Source organism: Spermophilus citellus, assembly GCF_964194105.1.
Source record: "Spermophilus citellus genome assembly, chromosome: 4".
Classification (NCBI taxonomy): domain Eukaryota; kingdom Metazoa; phylum Chordata; class Mammalia; order Rodentia; family Sciuridae; genus Spermophilus; species Spermophilus citellus.
In genome coordinates, this window is record NC_138185.1 from 104,491,474 (window position 1) to 104,513,874 (window position 22,401).

Genomic DNA, 22,401 nt, shown 5'->3' on the forward strand with positions numbered 1-22,401 from the left:
ACCCAGCACCCCACACTTGCCAGGCGAGCGCACTATCGCTTGAGCCACATCCCCAGCCCAAGAACTCAAATATCTTAACACCAAAAAAAAACCCAATCAATAAATGGGCTATAGAACGGAACAGATACCTCTCAGAAGATGATATATAATCAATCAATAAATATATGAAAAAATGTTCAACATCTCTATCAATTAGAGAAATGCAAATCAAAACTACTCTTAAGATTTCATCTCACTCCAGTCAGAATGGCAACTATTAAGAACATAAACAACAATAAGTGTTGGCGAGAATGTGGGGGGAAAGGCACATTTATACATTGCTGGTGGGATTGCAAATTGGTGCAGCCAATATGGAAAGCAGTATGGAGATTCCTTGGAAAACTTGGAACCACCATTTGACCCAGCTATCCCTCTCCTCGGTCTATACCCAAAGGACTTAAAAACAGCATACTACAGGGACACAGCCACATCAATGTTTATAGCAGCACAATTCACAATAGCTAAATTGTGGAACCAACCTAGATGCACTTCAGTAGACAAGTGGATAAAAAAATGTGGTGTATATATATACACAATGGAATATTACTCAGCATTAAAAGAGAATAAAATCATGGCATTTTCAGGTAAATAAATGGAGTTGGAGACTATCATGCTAAGTGAAGTACGCCAATCCCAAAAAAACATTTTTTCAAGTGTGCGAATGTTTTCTCTGATATGTGAATGCTGATCCATAATGGGGATGTAGAGGGGAGCATGGGAGTAAGGGAGGAACTTTACATAAGGCAAAGGTGAGGGAGGGGTAGGGAGCGGGCATGGGGGTAGGAAAGATGGTGGAATGAAAAAGATATCAATATACTAAGTATATGTATGAAGACACGAATGGTGTGACACTACTTTGTGTAAAACCAGAGACACAAAAAATTGTGCTATATATTGTATACTATGATTTGAAATGCATTCTGCTGTCATGTATAACAAATTAGAATAAATAAATAATTTTTTAAAAAAATTCAAGCGGCGGAAATATTGATCCTCGTTAAGGTGGGTGATAGAGGGATTTCACTAAAATTCAATATTGTCTAGTCAGAGTGTCTGAGAGACTTGCAAATTTGGGTATATTAAACAAAGGAGAAAGAGTATTTTAGAGTCAAACTGGTTATAGCAGCAGTGGCTGAGGCAGCACTGGTTCACCATAGAGGGAGGGAAAACATAAGGAAAAACACAGATTTGGCACAGAAAAAACAGAAATCAGAAAAGAGGCCATAACTTAACTGATCCAATTTAGTTGCACTGTGTACTGATGCTTGAAAAGTACTCTGCATTTCCCAGCTGGCTACAGAGAGCTAAGGCAGAGCCATCACAAGGTAGTCACACTGCAGCAGCTACTGTGGGAGCTAGGAGATCACAGTCACATTGTCCTGGCAAGTGTCTGCCATGTGGCCTAGGATTTACCTCGAAGAAGGTAGTGAAATAGGCACAATGAAGATTGTACCTAGGCAGATTCAAAGCAGAAAAGCAAAGGGGAGGCCAACTGGCTTCTTCTTTGAGTCTGGAAACTTATGTGAACAAATGAATTGGGTGGGGAATCTAAACAGGCAAGTATGAATACACTCAGAGACTAAGTGCAGATTGTATTCCTATGCAGCAGAGCATGTGGAAGACTGGCTCTTTAGCCCCACTAATAGAATTCTTGAGATGCTTCTGAGATCTAAACTCCCAACAAAGATTGTCAACTACCAGGCCCTAGTGGTGTGTTGATCTAATCTCTCCAGAGCAGACAGCCCCCAATGAAGCTCCTGAGGCCTCAATAGATCTTAGTCCAACCTACTAGAACTCTGTTCATAGAACTCTACAGCAGCTTCACCCTGGGACTGCACTGATCTTGTCTGTGTAGACAAACGTCAACTAACTATACATCCTACTCCATCCTACCTCATATACTTCTACATATCTTCTGCATTCTCTCTGTTCAGCTTTTGAAATTATAAACTCTTTTATGCCTTCCTAGAACATTTTATTTTCTCTTAACTGTATTTTTTAACATCTTTTAGAACTGGATTATATAATTCCTGCTCCCACAATGAATGCTGATGTAATGATTAGTGCTGTTGATAACACAGTTGACACCTGCTGTTTGCTTTAAAGCCAGATCTAGTTCATGGTTATTATTTTTACTGTTGACAATTGCGGAATCCACCATTCCTGTTTTTGTTTTTGTTGTTTTATTTTAAAAAAAATTTTGTGAGTGTGTGTGTGTGTGTGTATGTGTGGTAATTAATGTTGTAGATGTCACAGTAGGAATTGGGTATTTATTTTAATGCTACATATTGTTTTAATCAGTTGTTGCTATTGTTTGATTGCCCTATTCTGTGAGGTGCTTAGAACCTACAGGGACACTACAACACTACAAGTTCACGAAGTTGAGAATCTGTTGTTGAACTAAACTCAACCAAAGATAGCATGCCTTGCTCTACACACAAATTAATGACACTCGATCATCAGCTATACTTTAATACAAACAATAGAAGAGACAAAAACCAAACTAGGAACCAGGCCCCAAACAGAAACAGATAGGGGTGGACCACCCCCCACACCCAAGTCCTATGGACATTCACAGGTACAGCAAAACAAGAGAATTAACACAAAGTCTGCAGACCCCCCCATGAGGGGGTCTCAATCCAAATCACACTTTGATAAGTGAAGACTGTGCCCTAAAAAGGCCCACAAATAAGAGCAGAAAAGAAATCCATCTCAATAGATGCATAAAACCAACATATAAATACAAGAAATATGAAAAAACAAGGTAACATGACACCTCCTATGGTTGTAATTCACCAGCAACTAATCCCAAAGATATTGAAGTGGATGAGATATCAAATAATTAATTCAAAAGAATCATTATAAAAATGACCTATGAATTCTAAGAGAAAAGTTAGTACAGGACATGAATGAGAAATTCAATAATAAAGAGACAGAAATATTGAAAAAAAAAACAAATAGAAATCTTGGAAATGAAAGACATAATAAATCAAATAAAATGTTAAAAGTCTCTTTAACAAAGGAACCCATGCTAAATATAGAAACTCAGAGCTAGAAGACAAAATGCCAGCTTTGAGCATTCAGACAACATTAAGGAAAATAAGTAACCATGATCAGAATATACAAGAATTCTGGGACAACATGGAGACAAAATTTAAGAATCATTCAAATTCAAGAAGTTTGTGATACGCAATCTAAGGGAATTGATAACCTCTTCAGGGAAATAATCAGAAAAATTTCCAAACTTTGAGAATGAGATGGACATTCAGGTATGGGAGGCATTCAGAACCCCAAATAGACAAGATCAAAAATGAACCTCTCCACAACAAATTATAATTAAAGTATGTAACATGCAGGACAAGAATAGAATGTTAAAAGCATCAGAATCACTTTTAATTTCTTAACACAAACTCCAAAATCCAGAAGGGCTTGGAATGATGTGTTCCAAGTCCTGAAAGAAAATAATTGTCAACCAAGATTGCAATATCCAGCAAAGCTAGCCTTCAAAATTGAAAAGGAAATAAAAACCTTCCAAGATAATCAGAAACTAAAAGAAATTGTGATAACTAAATGGGCACTCTAGACCTTACTTAATGAAATACTCCACACAGAAGAAATAAAAAACAAACCCCAGAACTCACAATGAACAGATCTCTTTTGAAGAGTAACTAAGCAAATGAGAGACAGAGCTAAATTAAACATTATAAATAAATCAAAGTAGCAAGAATTAGTAAACATCTCACTATAATAACATTGAATGCAAATGGTTTCACTTCTCCAATTATAAGACATAGGCTGGCAGAATAGATTTAAAAATAAGATCCAACTAAATGTTGTTTGCAAGAGATGTGCCTTACAGGAAAGATAGCCATAGGGTGAACATAAAAGGATGGAAATTGATATACAATGCAAATGGAATACCAAAACAAGCAGGAGTAGCTACTTTCATATCTGACAAAGCAGACTTCAAACCAAGATTAATCAGAAGAGACAAAAAAAAAAAGATCACTTCATACTGGTAAAGGGAACAATCCAACAAAATAATAAATATTTTTGCCCCAAATGTGGGTGAAACTAATTATATAAAAAGAGACACTACTCAAATTGAAGCCTCAGATAAACCCTGGTACAACATTACTGGGTGATTTCAACACACCTCTCTCACTACTAAATGAGTTTTCTTTTTATTTTGGTTAATTTAGCTAAGGACTTATAAAAAACAAACATAAACTTGGCAAAGGCTTTTTGGACCTGAATAATATTATAAATCAAATGGACTTAAAAGATGTCTATAGAATATTTCATCCATGAAAGCTGAATATACTTTCTTCTCAGCAGCTCATGGAACCTTCTCCAAAATAGACACTATTTTAGATCACAAAGTAACTCCTAGCAAATTTAGAAAAACTAATAAAACTCCTTGCTTCTTATTAAGTTATAATGATATGAAATTAGATGTCAACACAGTAAACCCTAAAAAAACTATACAAACCCATGGAGATTAAAGAATATACTTTTTTGTGTGGTACTAGAGATTGAACCCAGAGCCTTGTGCATGCTAGTCAAGCACTCTATCAAAAAATATCCCTAGCCTAAAGAATATACTTTAAAATCATGAACTGGTGACAAAAGATATCAAGTGAACATTTTTTAAATTCTTAGACTCAAATGAGAATAGTGATATAATATATCAGAACCTTTGGGAAACTATAAAGGCATTTCAAAGAGGAAGAGTTTATAACTTGGACTGCCTACAAAGAAAAAAATCAAAAAAAGATCCCAAGTAAACAACCTAATGATGCAACTCAAGGCCCTTGAAAAAGAACAAACCAATTCCAAAACCAATAGAAGGAAGGAAATAATAAGATCAGAGCCAAAATCAATCAAATTGAGAATAAAAAATATAGAGGATCAATGAGATAGAGGTTTTTTAATGCTTTTATTTATTTATTTATTTATTTATTTATTTATTTATTTATTTTTATGTGGTGCTGAGGATCGAACCCAGGGCCTTGCACATGCTAGGCGAGCATTCTACTGCTGAGCCACAAACCCAGCCCTGAAATAGAGTTGTTTTTTGAAAAGATAAACAAAATTGATAAGCCCTTAGCTAAATTAACCAAAATAAAAAGAAAACCCAAGTTAATAAAATTAGAGATGAAAAAGGGAAAATCACCAAAGACTTCACAGAAATCCAATGTATCATTAGGGACTATTTTGAAAATTTATACTCCAATAAATTGGAAAACCTAGAAGAAATGGATACATTTCTAGACAAATACATCTGCCAAAATTGAATCAGGAGGACATAGAAAACCTAAACAGACCAATAACTAGCATTGAAACAGAAGTAGTAATAAAACCCTTCCAACAAAGAAGAGGCCAACACCAGATGAATTCTCAGCTGAATTTTACCAAACCTTTAAAGAAGAACTAATGCCAATGTGCCTCAAATTTTTCCATAAAATAGAAAGAGATGGAATACTTCCAAATTCATTCTATGAAGCCAGCATCACATTCATACCAAAACCAGATAAGGACACATGAAGGAAAGAAAACTATAGACCAATATCCCTGATGAACTTAGATGCAAAAATACCTAATAAAATATTAGCAAATCATGTTCAAAATATATTAAGAAGATTGGATACCATGACCAAGTTGATTTTATTCCAGAGATGCAAGGATAGTCAATAAATGTAATTCATCACATAAACAGAAGGACAAAAATCACTTAGTCATCTCAATAGATGTAGAGAAGGCCTTTGACAAAATGCAGCACCCATTCATGATAAAACAAACAAACAAACACTGAAGAAACTAGGATTAGAAGAAACCTAAATCAAGATCATAAAGGCTATATATGAAAAACCCAAAGCCAACTTCCTAGTAAATGGGATCAAATTGAAAGCATTTTTTTTTTCAAAATCTGGGACAAGATAAGGATGTCCATTCTCACCAATCCTGTTTAATAGAGTGCTAGAAATCTCAGCCAGATAAGTTAGGCAAGAGAATAAAGAAGACAGATAAAAATAGGAAAGGAAGAATTTAACACTGTTTACAGGTGATATAATCCTATACCTAGAAGATGCAAAGAACTCCACCAAAAGACTGCTAGAGTTAATAAACAAATTTGGCAAAGCAGCAGGGTACAAATCAACATACAAAAATCTCTAGCTTTCCTATATACCAACAACAAATCTGTTGAAAAAGGAATCAGGAATTCAATTTACCATAGCCTCAAAAAAAAAAAAAAAGCTACATTAGGAATAAACCTAACCAAGGAGGTGAACTATCTTTACAATGAACACTATAAAGGCAGAACTAATATTATTAACATGGCCATAGTACCAACAGCAGATTCAATGCAATCCCCATTAAAATACTAATGATGTTCTTCATAGAACTAGAAAAAATAATTCCAAAATTCATTTGGAAGAGCAAAGACCCAGAATAGCCAAAGCAATTCTAAGCCAAAGAAGCAATGGTGGAGACACCACAATACCTGATTTCAAATTATACTTCAGAGCTATAGTAACAAAAACAGCATGGTAGTAGAATAAAAACAGATACACAGAGCAATGACACAGAATAGAAGACACAAAGACAAACTCACACAGAGTCATCTGATCCTTAACAAAGATGCCTAAAACATACACCAGAGAAAAGACAGCCTTTTTAACAAATGGTTCTGGGAAAATTGGTTCTCCATATGTAGAAGAATAGGAGTAGATATTTATCTCTTACCTGCACAAAAATTAACTCAAAATGCATCTAAGACCTAGGAATTAAACCAAAAACTATGCAACTCCTAAAAAGAAAATGTAGGGTCAATAGTCTAGCATATATGCACAGGCAACAACTTTCTCAATAGGACCCCTAAAGCTCAGAAAATAATGCCAAGAGTTCATAAATGGGATAGCATCAAATTAAAAAGCTTCTGCAGAGCACAGAAAATGATTAGGAATGTGAAGAGAGAACATACAGAAGGGGAAAAAAATCTTTGCTAGCTACTCCTGACAGAGGATTAATATCCAGAATATATAAAGAACTCAAAAAAATTCTATATCAAAAAGGATCAAGTAAGAAATGGGCAACTGATGGGGCTGGGGTTGTGGCTCAGTGGGAGAGCACTCACCTAGCACTTGCCTAGCACTCCCCTAACACGTTTGATCCTCAGCACCACAAATAAATAAATAAAGATATTAAAAATTTTTTTTAAGAAATGGGCAAATTAACTAAACAGACACTTCTCAAAAGAATAAATACAAATGCCAACACATGTATGAAAAAATATTAAACATCATTAGCAATTAGGGAAATGCAAATCAAAACTATACAAAGATTTCATGTCATACCAGTCAGAGTGGCAGTCATCAAGAATACAAATAATAATAAATGCTGGAGAGGATATGGAGAAAAAGGAACACTTTTACACTGTTGATGAGATTGTACATTAGTACAACCATAATGGAAATCAGTATGGAGGTTCCTCAGAAAGCTAGGTATGGAACCACCATATGAGCCAGCTACAGAACTCCTTGATATTTATCTTAAAGAAAAATAAATCCTGGCAAGGATGTGGGGGGAAAGTGAACCCTTATACACTGTTGGTAGGACTTTAAATTACTTTAGTCATTATGGAAAACAGTATGAGAATTCCCCAAAACAATAAAATAGAACTACCACATGATCCACACTACAGTGGTACCTGTATATCCATGTTTATAGGAGCACAATCCCCAATAGTCAAACTATGGAACCAGCCTAGGTGTCCATCAACAGATGAATGAATGAAGAAAATGTGGTATATTTACAAGGGAGTTCTATTCATCCATAAAGAAAAATTAAATTATGTCATTTGCAAGAAAATGAATGGAACTAGGAAATACTATGTTAAGAGAAATAAGTCAAACTCAGAAGGTTAAGGGTTGAATTTCTCTCTACTATGCAGAAGCTACAGAAGAAAAGGAAAAGAGAGATAAGAGCAAATCTCATGAAAATCAAAGGCAGATTAGTGGAAGAAAGGGTCCAAGGAATGGGAGATGGGGAATGAGGAGGGAAGTGCTGGGGAGTTATCTTGGTCAAATTGCTTTGTTATATTGTATGTATGTATGAATATCTAATAATAAATGCCATCATTTGTAAAACTGTAATGTAACAGTAAAAAAAAATGTGGGAAAAAAATCTAAAAAGTAAAAAGGACTGGAAATGAGGTCCAAGGAGTGGAAGATGGGGAATGAGGAGGGAAGTGGTAGGAGTTATTTTGGTCAAATTGCTTTGTTATATTTTATATTGTATGCATGTATGAATACCTAACAACAAATGCCATCATATTTACAACTATAATGTACCAGTAAAAAAAAAGTGGGAAAAAATCTAAAAAGTAAAAAGGATTAGAAATGAGGTTCAGTGGATAAGCGCCCAGGTTTCAATCCCTGGTGTAAAAAAAAAAAAGTACAAATGACCAATAAGCATATGAAAAAATGTTTAGTTAGCAGGGAAATGCAGACTAAAACTACAATGAAATTCCATCTCACCCCAGTCAGAATAACTATTATAGAAAACAAAGAAAAATAAATCCTGGCAAGGATGTGGGGGAAAGTGAACCCTTATACACTGTTGGTAGGACTTTAAATTACTTTAGTCATTATGGAAAACAGTATGAGAATTCCCCCAAACAATAAAATAGAACTACCACATGATCCAGCTATACCACTCCCAGGTGTACATCAAAGGAAATAAATATTGAACAATTTCAAAGGAATGAAATTATACAGAATTATTTCTCTGACCACAATGACATTAAACTAGAAAGAAAGGGTCGATAAAGAAATTTAAAAATAGATATTAGAACACTTTAATTGTGAAAATATGTTTAAAAAACTTATGATTTAAAAAACGCAGCATTTAGAGGGATATTTACAGACTTAGAAGTATGTACAGGGATAGGTTAAAGTCTTACAAATAACTGAACATTCAATTCAGAATAACAAGATTATATCTTCCAAGTGTCCATAGAATAAAAATTCCTCCTCTTAGAATGCTATAAAAAAACATTCTTTAGGAAATGAAGGTAAAAATAATGTTACTTTAAAACAAAACCTGAGAAAATTTTTGACTAATAGATCCACACTGAAAAAAAGAAAAAAAGAAAAGAAATTACTTCAATATTTACTGAAAATCTCCAGTTAACACATTTAATGTTGAAATGTTGACAGTATTTTCCCTAAGATTATAAACAAGGCAAAGATGTTCAATTTCACTAGTTCTAGTCACCAACATACTAGAGGTCTTAACCAGCACATTAGGAGCATAAAATAAAACATTAAAAATTGGAAAGAAAGTAAAATTATAGTCACAGATAGAAGAATTATGTATGGAATATCCAAAAGAACCTACAAACAAACTACTCAAACTAATGAGTGGATTGAATAAGACCACAGGATACATGGTCAATAATCAAAAATCAATTGCACTCTAGGTAGGAACACAGTAGCCTGTCCCAAAGATGGCCAACATCAACTCCTTCTGTCTTACTCCATCAACATATGGAATTTCTCTCCCTTCCTTGTAACTGAGGAGCCTTTTGAAATTTCTGACCAACAAATACAGAAGTTAAACCTATGCCAGCTGGAGACCTTTACTTTGACTTAACCTCCTACCTCACATCTTATACAAAAATTAATTTATGATGCAGCACAGACCTAAATGTGAAAGTTAAATTTATAAAGCTTCTGAAAGAAAACTTTAGGAAATATCTTCACAATTTTGGATAAAGATTTCTTAGGACCCAAACAGCATTAACCATTAAAGAAAAATTATATCAAGACATCATCAAAATTTTAAATTTGGGCTGGGAATATAGCTCAGTTGGTAGAGTGCTTGCCTTACTTGCACAAGGCCCTGCGTTCAATCTCTAGCATTACAAAAAAAAAAAAAAAGAAAAAAAAAGAAAAAAAAAGAAATTAAATTTCTCCTCAAAGATGTGATTTAAAAAGTAAAGGCTAGCCACAAATATGAACAAAAATATTCATAGCACATATATCTAACAAAGAACTCACATAGAAAATATATATAAAGACTCCTTTAGCCAATCCCCCCCCAAAAAAATGCCGAATGTTTTCTCTGATATAAGGAGATTGATCCATAGTGGGGTAGGGAAGGGGAGCCAAGGAGGAATAGATGAACTCTAGATAGGGTAGAGGGGCAGGAGGGGAAGAGAGGGGGCAGGGGGACATCATCAAAATCATTTCTAAATGATGGTGGATTGTGATGAACATCATTATCCAATGTACATGTATGAAGATATGAATTGGTGTGAATATATTTTATATACAACCAGAAATATGAAAAATTGTGCTCTATATGTGTAATATGAATTGTAATGCATTTCACTGTCATATATAATAAAAAATCAATAAAAAAGAAAAAAAGGAAGAAAAAAATAAAAGTGAGGCTGGGTTTTTTTTAATTAAAAAAAGTCATTTCATAAATGTGTCAAAATGTTAAGTGATACATTTAATTTATAAAATTGTAAGCATTATATAAAACATTTTGTAAAAATGCCAAGTTGTTTACCTGTATTTTAAAACTTTCCTATATATAATACTGTAAGGGTAAAATTTCTAAGCTGATTCTAAGCCGCAAAGCCTGAGTTAAAGTGTAAAAGACCGGGCATTGTAAAGTTTCCAAGCTGCAGGGCCTGAGTTAAAAAGTGAAGGACCAGGTATTGTTAAAATCCTCTGTTAGGACAATACCCGAACTGCCCAGTAAATATTCCCACTGACTCCCTGGTTGTCTAATAACCTGGGACTCTGTGTAGTTTGTCACGTAGTCCTTTAGGCCCTAAAACCAATCAGTTTGAATGTGTACCCCGCTTAGAAGTGACCAATCACCCCTGCCCAGCCTGATCCAGCCAATGAATGTACTAATCATGTCTCAGAGTTGTTGTTCAATTTTCCCGCGCCTCATGATAATTTGTTCTGATGTATGCAAAGCCCCCCGCCCTCTCCAAAAAGTGTACTTAAGCTCCGCTTGACCTCTGCTCTGGGCTCTGGGCTGCTCTCCTTTCTTGAGTGGGCACGGAGCCCCAGCATGCTGGTTCAATAAACTCCCTCCTGCTTATTGCATGAAGCCAGTCTCTTGTGGTCTCTTCCTCCTTCGCTTTGCCGGACCCTTACAATACCTGTATATTGCTTTAGTAATTTATAACATATATACATTTATATGTGTACATAAATAAACATTATGGGTAAATAAAGAAAATATATAGACTTCTTATAGAAAGATTTTGACACTTCACAAAAGAAGTGTCACAAAAAGCCAATAAACATAAGAAAAGATACTCAATGTCAGAGAAATGCAAATGAAAACCACAATAAGATACCACTGGCACATCCCCAGAATGGCCAAAATCAAAAAGATTGACAACATCAAATGTTAGTGAGAATGCAGAACAAATGGAGCTCTTATTTATTACTGGTGGGGATGTTAAGTGGTACAACCACATTTGCAATTTCTCTGGAGTTACAAGTGTCTTTTTGTATGCTAATGATATAACTAGTGGTTGGAGGCCTCTAGATAGTTTCAGGATGAGGCTGGTCCAACCATGTGATTAGGGAGTTGGTACTTTAATCTCTACTCCCAGACTTTCAGGGAGGGGAAAAGAACTAGATATTTAGTTCAAATCACAAACACTCATGATTTAATTTTAATAATGTCTATGTAATGGAACCTAAAAAAAAAATCTAAATAACAGAGTTTGGAGAATTTCCAAGTTGGTGAACACCTATAAGTGCTAGGAGAGAATGGAATGCCCAGGAAATTCATGGAAGCTCTGTGCTCCTTCCGTGGTATCTTACACCATGCATATCTTCCATTTGGCTATTCTTGAATTACACATTTTTATAATAAACCAGTAATCATAAGTAAACTATTTTCCTAAGTTCTATGAGCTATTCTAACAAATTATCAAACCCAAAGGGAAAGTCATAGCAACTCCCAATTTATAGTCAAGCAATCATTAAGTGCAGTAGAGGTCTGACTTTCAATTGGCACCTAAGGGACAGTACTGTGGTGCCAAAACCTTAATCCATGGGATCTGTGCTAACTCTGGGTAATTAGTGTCAGAGAATTGAATTGTAGTCCACTCAGATGGTATCTATAGGAAACTGGAAAACTGTTTGGTGTAGAAAATCCACATATTTAATGTCAGAAGTATTAATGCAACTGAAGCCCTAGGCCAGAAGGTCTAGACCTGAATTTAGGGACTCCGAACAAATCAGATCCAGCCAATTGCCCCAGAAACCAAATGGAAACAGTAATGATGAAAGGCAGAAAGTGAATTTATTCAATATAGTTATGGGAGGAAGACAAGGGGGACCAACCATCCTCAGCCTGTCTGGGGACTAACATGAGTTACAAGTTTAAATAGTGCACAGAACAAAACAGGGCAGGAATGGGGCAAAAAGCATGCATAATCAAGCAGTCTTGGTCAAACTGTGGTCAAATTAGTCAGATGGGATCTGGTACATAATCTTGTCATATGATATTTATATGAAGGATATGGAAAATCCCTGGGAAGAAGGGAAACATTAATCCTTTTTCAGTGACAATGGACCCTGGAGGAAGAAGATAAGTAGTGAATTCTGGGCTTGAGACTTCATCCTTTCCCAGCAAAAATGGGTTTCAGACTTTTATAATTTCCTGACTGGCATGTTATGCTGAAGTCTCCAATGAGTAAGTAACCCTCACTGTAATTTACTATAAAATACAGACCCTTCTTGTAACTAGTGGCCATTTTCTACCCTGAAAATGAGCCCCTCCAATGCTTGACTGATTGACTTCGCGGCTTAACAAAAGGAATCACTGGATCTGTTGAGGTCTGCTCCCATCTTGGTTATTTGTGCTTTCATTATCCATCAGACATTTTTTAATCCAATTTACTTCAGAGAAGAAGGACTCAGAGCAAAGGAGACAGATGCAAAATGGAGGCAGTGATACTAAGCTACTATCTTGCTTTTAGTTATTCACTGGGCATCTGTGGGTCCAGGTGAAGAGCCAGTACTCTTAGCAAAAGCAGCCTCTAAGTCCTAGATACATTGTGGGTGTACAGAATACATTTTATTCTTTCACTACACATGTCAAAATTGATTGAGCTCTACTCTTAAGATCTGTGTACTTTGCAGTATATAAATTATTCTTTAACCAAAATACTGTTAACATTAAGAAAGGAGCAGATTCATCAAGAAATTTCCAATTGATGAGTTTAAAATACAATATATTATAAAGAAGCAACTAGGTACGACCTCCCCTATAGTAGCAACAGAGCCCAAAGTATCATGAGAACCCCTCATGACTCTATCCCATCTCTGTAACTAAAAGGGACCTAGTGAATGGGAATGAGCCACTCTAGCCTCTCTTCATCAAAAGGGAAGCCAGATACAAAAGCTTTTTTTTCAATGGTTGCTTATCATATCATGTGGACCTTTCTATTTTTCACTTCCTAAGAGTTTTCTAAAAACAAGACTCATCTATGATATAAAATACAGAAAAGATTTCCAAGTTATATACATAAACTAATCTTATCAGAGCAGAAGATGGTATGGTTTATTGTTAACTCCATGTCCACAGGATCTAGCAACTAAATATTTTATATGATCTAAGTTATAAGGTTCTCAGATAATTTTTATACTTCAAGGATTTTAACTATATTATTATAGAAAAGAAAAAATGGAATGAGGAGCAGCAGAAGGGTCACATACTATTTCCATAAAGATAAAACATTAATAAGTCATTTCATCAAGGTCTTAAAATTTTCTTGTTGAGTCAGAGGAAGAGATCTTACAAAATATCTAAAAAGAGGTAATGGGTCTTAAATTTTCTCCTTCAAAGCTCATTACCATACCTACTTTTCTTATATTATTGTTTTATGAAACTACTGTGGTACAATACATAGTCACACAGAAGAGAAGAATTAAATTTTAATGCACTCTAGAATTTTTTGCCTTGTGTACACTGCAGCTTAATACATTTGATTGGATTTTGCTTTATAATTTTAAGAATGCCTCTTTTTTTCTTTGAATTGCTTTCAAAAAGGAATGATTAAAAACCACTAATATTTGGATTTTAAAATAACAAGCTATTATTTTTGGCAGAGCAATGCAATAAGTTAAAGTTCACTCTAAGTCCTTTATACAGTGGTTGAGATTTGACAGTTTGTACCCCAGGGGCAGAGGATGGGGCAGTTATAACATCCATTCAATCTCTCAGTCAGATGTTAACATTGATAATATTAAAACATTAGTAGTTTTTGCCACCTTGACTCAGGTGTGTAAGGAAAGGAAAACAAAGCTATTATGTATGAAGGCAGCAAGAAAATCACAGTAAAGACCACACATCTCAACACTCAAATATTTCTTATGCATTTAGATCTAGTAATAATTTGCAGTACCATGTCCCTTCAGATTATTTTTTAAAGCTTTCAATTTTAGGCTTCAATCTAAATGAACAAAATCTTTGGAGTAAAATATTTTTCTAGGAAAATTTAGATCCCAACTTGTCTATGTGTGAATAAGCAGCAGCAACAACAACAACAACAACAAACTACCTTTCCTTGAAGGTCAAATATGATTTTTCGGGCTGGGGAGGTGGCTCAAGCGGTAGCACGCTCGCCTGGCATGCGTGCGGCCCGGGTTCGATCCTCAGCACCACATACCAACAAAGATGTTGTGTCCACCGAGAACTAAAAAATAAATATTAAAAATTCTCTCTCTCTCACTCTCTCCTCTCTCACTCTCTCTTTAAAAAAATATGGTTTTTCTATAAATTGCATCCAAAGAAAGATGTCTGTTTTCCTTAACCTCAGATTTCCCTCTGGTTGATGTTCAAGCATCTTTTTAAGGTATAAAACACAGGCCACATGACTATTACCACTAAATAATTTTTAGAAGGGCAAAAATAGAAAAGCAAAATCTTGAACCCCCATAGAGTTAGGTCAACAACTGGAAAAAATTATTTTCTGAAACAATGAAAACATTTTAAAGGACCAACTGGAAGGAAAAGTACATATTCTGATATAAAACATTTAGAGTAAAATATCACTTTGGAAGTAATAAACATTTACCAGCAGTTGATAATGCAGAACTAAAAGATTACTCTATACAAAAACCATGACTTTATATTAAACCTATTCTACTAGACTTGGCAATTTCTTTCTGAAGATTTTTATGTGGCTGTAAACATTTTCAGCATTTCATACAATTCAATATGGGAAACCAAATTTCAGATGGTGTTCCCTAATTATATTAAAAGTGCAAGGCTGAGCTATGCCAACAATCTATTCCAAAAAGTAAAAATGTAGACTGGGCCACATATTAAGAAGATGCCTGTTGCTATGGTTTGATTGTGGTTTGTTATCCATGTGTGGGAAGCCTGGTCCTGGGTGGCAGTGTAGGGAAATGGTGTGAAACCTTTAAAAGGTAAAGCCTACCTCCTGTTACTGTGGCAGTAAAAGAATCTCAGGAAACTGATAAAGATAAAGGCATCCACAGTCATGATGGAAGAGACCTACATGACAATGTTTCAGCATGGGGCTCATCCAGTTCCACAAGAAGCTGGTACAAAAGATGCAAAGGAAGACTTGGCAGTCAAAGTGACTGAGGAAGATTTTGTTTGTATCTTTTGGGATCCTTCTTTTAGCAAGGAAAAACATTATAGCAAATACCTCAATTGCCATTTGTTACTATGTACTTCCTTGAAAAAGCAGTGAAAGGGCAGGAGTAATTAACTTTTGGACAAGAGTGCAGTTCTTAGTTTGTTAAGATCTATTACTTTTTAGATTCGTTTATAGTAGTAGAACAATCTTTTAAGATTGCTTTAATTAGTGTGCAATGTTGATTTTTTAAGAGACATGCTTTTCCTTAGGATTTCATGTGTACCTATTGATTGTAGTACACATTTTAGCAAATCCAAGGGAATTTGTGTACTAAAACTAGCAGATACCTAACTGTAGCTTATGTGTTCAATCAAAATGAGAAGGCCACAATGTTGTAAGGGGACAAATAGATGAGAATGTGAAGTTAAGAGAATCATTCTATAAAATGAGCCCCCAGTTCTGACTCCCCACATGCTTTCTTAGCCAAAAAGCAATGTGCCCACAGACCTGTCTGGCCTGAGGGAACAGGAAATGTCACATTCCTCAACAAACTGAGGCAGTGACAGAAGGCCTGGCCCTGTAGGTAATGAATGAATGATAGGGGTTGAGAAGATGAGGGCTGGTTATCAAAGAAAAGACAATGGGTAACTAACAGCTAACCTCCAAATCCATCTCACTTCCCTGTTCAACCTCCAGGGTTCATACTTCCAATGCAAGCCACTACCCCCAGTGCTGCTCCTTCTTGCCCTTAGACAAGTACATGGAGAAGAGAAGGTGAGAGGGGAATTCTTGGATCTATAAGAGACAAGACCACCCCCTCCCATAAGTACTCAGCTTTGGGCCCCACTTCTCTCTGGGAAAGTCTGCATCTCCGTCCCTCTCTTAAATAAAACTTGCTTTCTATGCTTGCCTTGGCATTTCTTGAGTGTTTAATCTTTAACACTGGGGGAATGACCAGTTAAGTATCAATGATATAATAGCATTCTATTGCTCTGTCCAGATACAACTTGTCAGTTTTTTCCTCCAGGTATATCTTCTGTTTCACTTAACGTTTACTTTTAGTTCCTTGTTTAGTTATATAAGAATTGGCTTAATTACTTGAACAATTTGTCTGTTTTATATAAAGTTAGCACTTTAAGATTTCTTTAGAGATGAAAAAAAAAACATTTAAATAGAAGAAAAAATCATCCAAAAATGGACATTATATCAGTCCAGGTATTTACACTGAGTTTTAATATTTGCTTTGTGTGTTAATCTTCATTTAAAAAAAAAAAAAAAGGTGAAGCTGAGTGCAAGGTCCTTAGGTCATGGTGGGAGCTGTCCTCAGAAGGAATTAAAATAGCTCTAATGGGAACTCTAAGCTGTCCTAAGAGTATGTTGTTACAAGAGCAAACCCAGCCCCTGAATGAACCTCTGGCTTCCTGTTTTAAAACATGATTTTTGTCCCACACATCTCTGGCCCTTAGGATGCCATCAGCTATTAGGTACACAGTTCACAATACCTTAAGCAAATATGAACTAATTTCTCTCATAAGGCAAGAAAACTTGAGCAATTGCTAAGGTTGGTTTACTGAGAAACAGCCTGTACCTCAGAGCAAAGCCTGTCCAAGGAAGTGGGTGTGACCCTTGTCCTTGGAAACACCCACAAAGCACTCCTAGGCACATTCCCATACAGCTAAGTTGTTTATCTACAAATAACAGGAGAGATCTGCTGCACCAGGTGTCCCTGACTTAGTCAGGCTAGGTGGGGATCCATAGCAACCCCCTAGCAGCCACCAATCAGCATGAGACAGGGAAATACTTGGGATGCCAGATGATCCTCCCAGTAGTTTATTTATTTATTTATTTAGAGAGAAAAAGAAAGAATTTTTTTTTTAATTTTAATATTTATTTATTTTAGTTTTCAGCGGACACAACATCTTTGTTTGTATGTGGTGCTGAGGATCGAACCTGGGCCGCACGCATGCCAGGCGAGCGCGCTACTGCTTGAGCCACATCCCCAGCCCGAGAATTTTTTAATATTTATTTTTTAGTTATTGGCAGACACAACATCTTTGTTTATATGTGGTGCTAAGGATCGAACCCGGGCCGCACACATGCCAGGGGAGCGCTCTACCACTTGAGCCACATACCCAGCCCCCCTCCCAGTAGTTTATGGTGGTTGATAATGTATACCCCTCTTGGCTTAAACCAATCAGTTCAAACGAATCCCCCTCTTGTAGTAACCAGTCACCCCTACCCAACTTGTTCCCGCCAGTGAATGTGCTAATCATGTTTTAGAGTTGTTTTATGATTTTTTCCGCAGTGTGTGATGATTTACTAAGAGATGCTCTGTGAAGTCCCTGCCTTCCCCAAAGAGTGCATAAAACTGCTGCAAACCCTGGGCTCGGGGCCTCTCAGCATTGCCAGTTGCTGTGTGTGCGCGGAGGACTGAGCTAGCTCGAAATAAACACTTCTTTGCTGCTTACATTGATCTTGGTCTCTGGTGGTCTTTTGGGGGTCCCGAATTCGAGCATAACATTACTAATCATTGAGGTCAACAATATTGCCAATATTTTTTCTCCATCCTCCTATTAACTTTTTGCACTCATGATTATTGCTTAATGGTTCCAAAATAGTCACAGAAGCTTCAAGAACCATGTCTGTTATGGTTTGGATATGAGAGGTCCCCCAAAAGCTCCTGTGTTAATGCAGAAATATTTGGAGGCAAAATGATTGGATTGTGAGAGCTGTAGCTAAATCAATCCATTCTAGTTTGAATGGAATAACAGATGTGGTAACTAGGCAGGTGGGGTGACTGAAGGAGATGGGCCACTGGGGGCACGCCCTGGAAAAGTTCATCTTCCCTACAGTTCCTTACCCCCTCCTCTGCTTCCTGGCTATTATCATGAACATAAGAGTTTCCCTCTGTCAAGACCTTCCACCATGATGTGCTGACTCACCTTTGGCCCAGAGCAAGGAACTTGGTTGGCCACAGACTAAATCGTGAGCCAAAATAAACTTTCCTTCCTCTAATTTGTTCTTATCCGGTGTTTTGGTCACGGGATGCAAAGTAAAGTAACACAAAAAATTGGTACCAAGAGTGGGGTTGTTGCTGTGAGAAACCTGACCATGTGGTTCAGAAGTCTTTGGAACTAGTTTGGGGGAGAAATCTGAAAAAGTCTGGGGATGCAGGCTGGAGAAGTCTTCGAATGTTGTAAATGGAGTTAATCAGCTATTTTGGTAGGAATTCAGAAGACCAGAATGACAATAGGAATGCAGACTGTGTACATAAAGTTTCAGAAGAAAATGGGTGTTCAGTTGGGAATTGGAGTAGAGGCTACTCATGTTACATTCTAGCAAAGAACTTGCCTACATTTTGCCCATGACTTTGTGTGAGGCTGACTTTAATCTGGTGGAGGAAATTTCAAGACAGCACAGCAGTTAGTGGCATGAATTTTGCTGACAGATTTTTAGCTAGGTTTACTTAAGAATGGGGGGGGGGATGGTAACAGAGCCAGAGGATATTAAATACTTGCAGTTTGACCAGAAAACTGCAAGTAAAACTGGGGCCAAGGAAGTTGTGGTGGTTAAAGAAATTATAGCTGCTAAAGAGATGGTAAATTCTTTGTGTGGAGACAATAGGAAAGATGACTTTGGAGCATCTCAGGAATTTGAAAGACCATACCCATTGCAGGTTCAAGGATGTAGAAGGGAAAATTCCTTTGAGAAAAGATCATGGGGTCACCCTGCTCACACAGGTGACCTAGGAAGTTGTTTTACAATGTTCAGTTACACAGGCACTCAGAAGCTGCTGCAACTTCAAGGGGACCAGATATTATACGAGTAGTCTTCAGACCTTGGCATTATCTATGTGATGCTGGTTTTGCAGGAATGCAGGATGCTGGAGTTAAGGGGTCAGGGAGGCTTCTATATTTCAAAGGTCTGGGAGGCTAAGCAAAGTGTATCAGGGTGGTAATTCCTGTGCTGCCCAAGAGGATGATGCATGAAGCTGTAATGATGAAGCCAAAGCTGGAATGGAGACCTCAGGAATTAAGAGATGCCAGTAATGTGGACTGTCTGCCAAGCAAAGCTGCCAGCTAGGGACAGAACCCATACATGCTGCAACCAGCAAGGCCAAAGGGTTGGAGCTGCTCAAGGCTCTGGAGAGAATGTCTCACTACCATGTGTCCTAGACATTATAATACTTTTATTTGACATTATATAAGACTTGTTTATTTGCTGACTTGATTTCAGTCTTGTTTTGGTCCCATCCCTCTTTCTATGCCCCTATTCCTCCCTTTAGGAATGGGAATGTTTACTCTGTGCCACTGTATATTGGAGAGAGAGAGAGAGAGAGAGAGAGAGAGAGAGAGAGAGATTTTATGCATGTGTGTGTGTGTGTGTGTGTGTGTGTGTGTAACTTGATTTTGATTTTATAGGGGTTCATAGCCAGGAGTTTGCCTTGAGTCTCAGAGACTCTGAACTTGGACTTTGGAGCAATGTTGGAACTGATTAGACTATGGAACTCTTGGAGATGAACTAAATGCATTTTGCATTGTAAGATGGACATGACTTTGGGGGGTCCAGGGATGGAATGTTATGGTTTGTATGTGAGTTATACCCCCAAAAGCTCCTGTGTTAATGCAGGAATATTTGGAGGCAAAATGATTGGTTTGTGAGAGCTATAACCTAATCAGTTCATCCTAGTTTGAATGGACTATTGAGATGGTAACTGTAGGCAGGCAGGTGTGACTGAAGGAGGCAGGCCACTGGGGGCATGCCCTGGAAGGGTTCATCTTCCCTGCAGCCCCTTCCTCCCTGCTCTGCTTCCTGGCTGCCATGAACTAAAGAGCTTCCCTCTGGCAAGCCCTTCCACCATGATGTAGTGCCTCACCAGAGCAAGGAACTTGATCGACCATGGACTAAATCTCTGGAACCATCAGCCAAAATAAACTTTCCCTTCTCTATGTTGTTCTCATCAGGTATTTTGGTCACAGTAAAGCAAAACTAACACAACATCTAAGGTCAAAGCAAGCAAAAGGGGTTACCTCAGCCCTATCTGACCCTTTTTTTTTTTTTATGAAAACGGCTATATTTTCAGAAAATTTGCAAGCCAGGTGTTAAACACAATCATTAATAAATTATAAAAAACTTAAAATTACAGTATTAAAATACTCAAATGTATTACTTCCTAATTATTTTACTATAATTTGCTGGCATCTAAACTTTTTTTTTTCTTTTTTTTTTTTTTTATTGGTTGTTCACAACATTACAAAGCTCTTGACATATCATACTTCATACATTAGACTGAAGTGGGTTATGAACCCCCAATTTTACCCCAAATGCAGATTGCAGAGTCACATCGGTTACACATCCACAATTTTACATAATGCCCTATTGGTAATTGTTGTATTCTGCTACCTTTCCTATCCCCTACTATCCCCCCTCCCCTCCCCTCCCAACTTCTCTCTCTACCCCATCTACTGTAATTCATTTCTCTCCTTGTTTATTTTCCCATTCCCCTCACAACCTCTTGTATGTAATTTTGTATAGCAATGAGGGTCTCCCTTCATTTCCATGCAATTTCCCTTTTCTCACCCTTTCCCTCCCATCTCATGTCTCTGTTTAATGTTAATCTTTTCTTCCTGCTCTTCCTCCCTGCTCTGTTCATAGTTGCTCTCATTATATCAAAGAAGACATTTGGTATTTGTTTTTTAGGGATTGGCTAGCTTCACTAAGCATAATCTGCTCTAGTGCCATCCATTTCCCTGCAAATTCTATGATTTTGCTATCTGACCCTTTTTTCCACAAAGAAAGGAAAGCCTTCTGTGAGGTCCTCCAGAAGACTTATGGGCTAGAATTGCATAATATGGCCATTGTAGGAGTAAGAAATGTTAGAAAATCAAATACTTTTCTAAATTTTTATGGTAGAGGTAAGGAACAGGCATTAGATTGGCCAACAAAAATTATCTGCTATAGTCCTCAAACCTATATACACACATACTTCTTCCTGTATGTTCATTTGAAAGCGTTTGCCAAGCTTCCACAGAACTTTGAGTTTACTGGAATCTCAGCAAATATTGTGCATGAAACAGAATATATCCATTGTCTCTTGAAGAAAGACAACTCTATGTCATCCAGTTACTATATCTAGCTTTGGTGATTTTCTTTCTTGTCTATCAAGCCCAACTATGACATCATTTATCTGCCTATCTATACAGCTAAAAGTCATCTGTTTCTTAATTTCTCCTTTCCCATATAAATAATGATGAAAAAGAAAGAACAGAGATACCTCAATAAAAATTCCCATTCAGAAAAAGGGGATAATAGGAAGCACACAATGGTCAATGGTCCACAATCCATATCATATCTCACTAGACAGAAATCACAGACTTCCTGGAAGGCAATAAAGCAAATTCTTTGATTACACAATATAGTAGTTTCTAATCTGAGTCTGAGAATCTTGTCATTAAGCTCTGCAACCTTATCTAAGATAGATTTTAAAATGGATACCCTTCCTACAGCTCCACAGCTTCTGTAGGCTACTTACATTGGTTTCATTAAGGAGGTAAGGATGAAAATTGCTTGAAGGTTAAAATAAAACCTCGTAAGGGCTGGGGGTGTAGTTCAGTGGTAGAGTGTTAGTCTAGCATGTGTGAGGTCCTGGGTTTGATCTCCAGCACCACGGAAAAAAGGAAGAAAGGAAGGAAGAAAGGAGGGAA

General features: G+C 36.8%; 1 protein-coding gene across 25 annotated transcripts in view; it reads right to left on the reverse strand.

Annotated features, from left to right (window-relative positions):
* NRG4 (neuregulin 4) overlaps positions 1-22,401 on the reverse strand; it is a 176,737-nt gene that overhangs the window by 142,365 nt on the left and 11,971 nt on the right. For 16 of the 25 annotated variants that reach the window (XR_014021811.1, XR_014021812.1, XM_081293056.1 and 13 more), the window contains one exon: positions 14,651-14,785. The exons of the other annotated variants lie outside the window; for them this stretch is intronic. The gene's annotated coding sequence lies outside the window, so the exon portion shown is untranslated. The remainder of the gene's footprint in view (positions 1-14,650; positions 14,786-22,401) is intronic. 25 annotated transcript variants of the gene reach the window in all.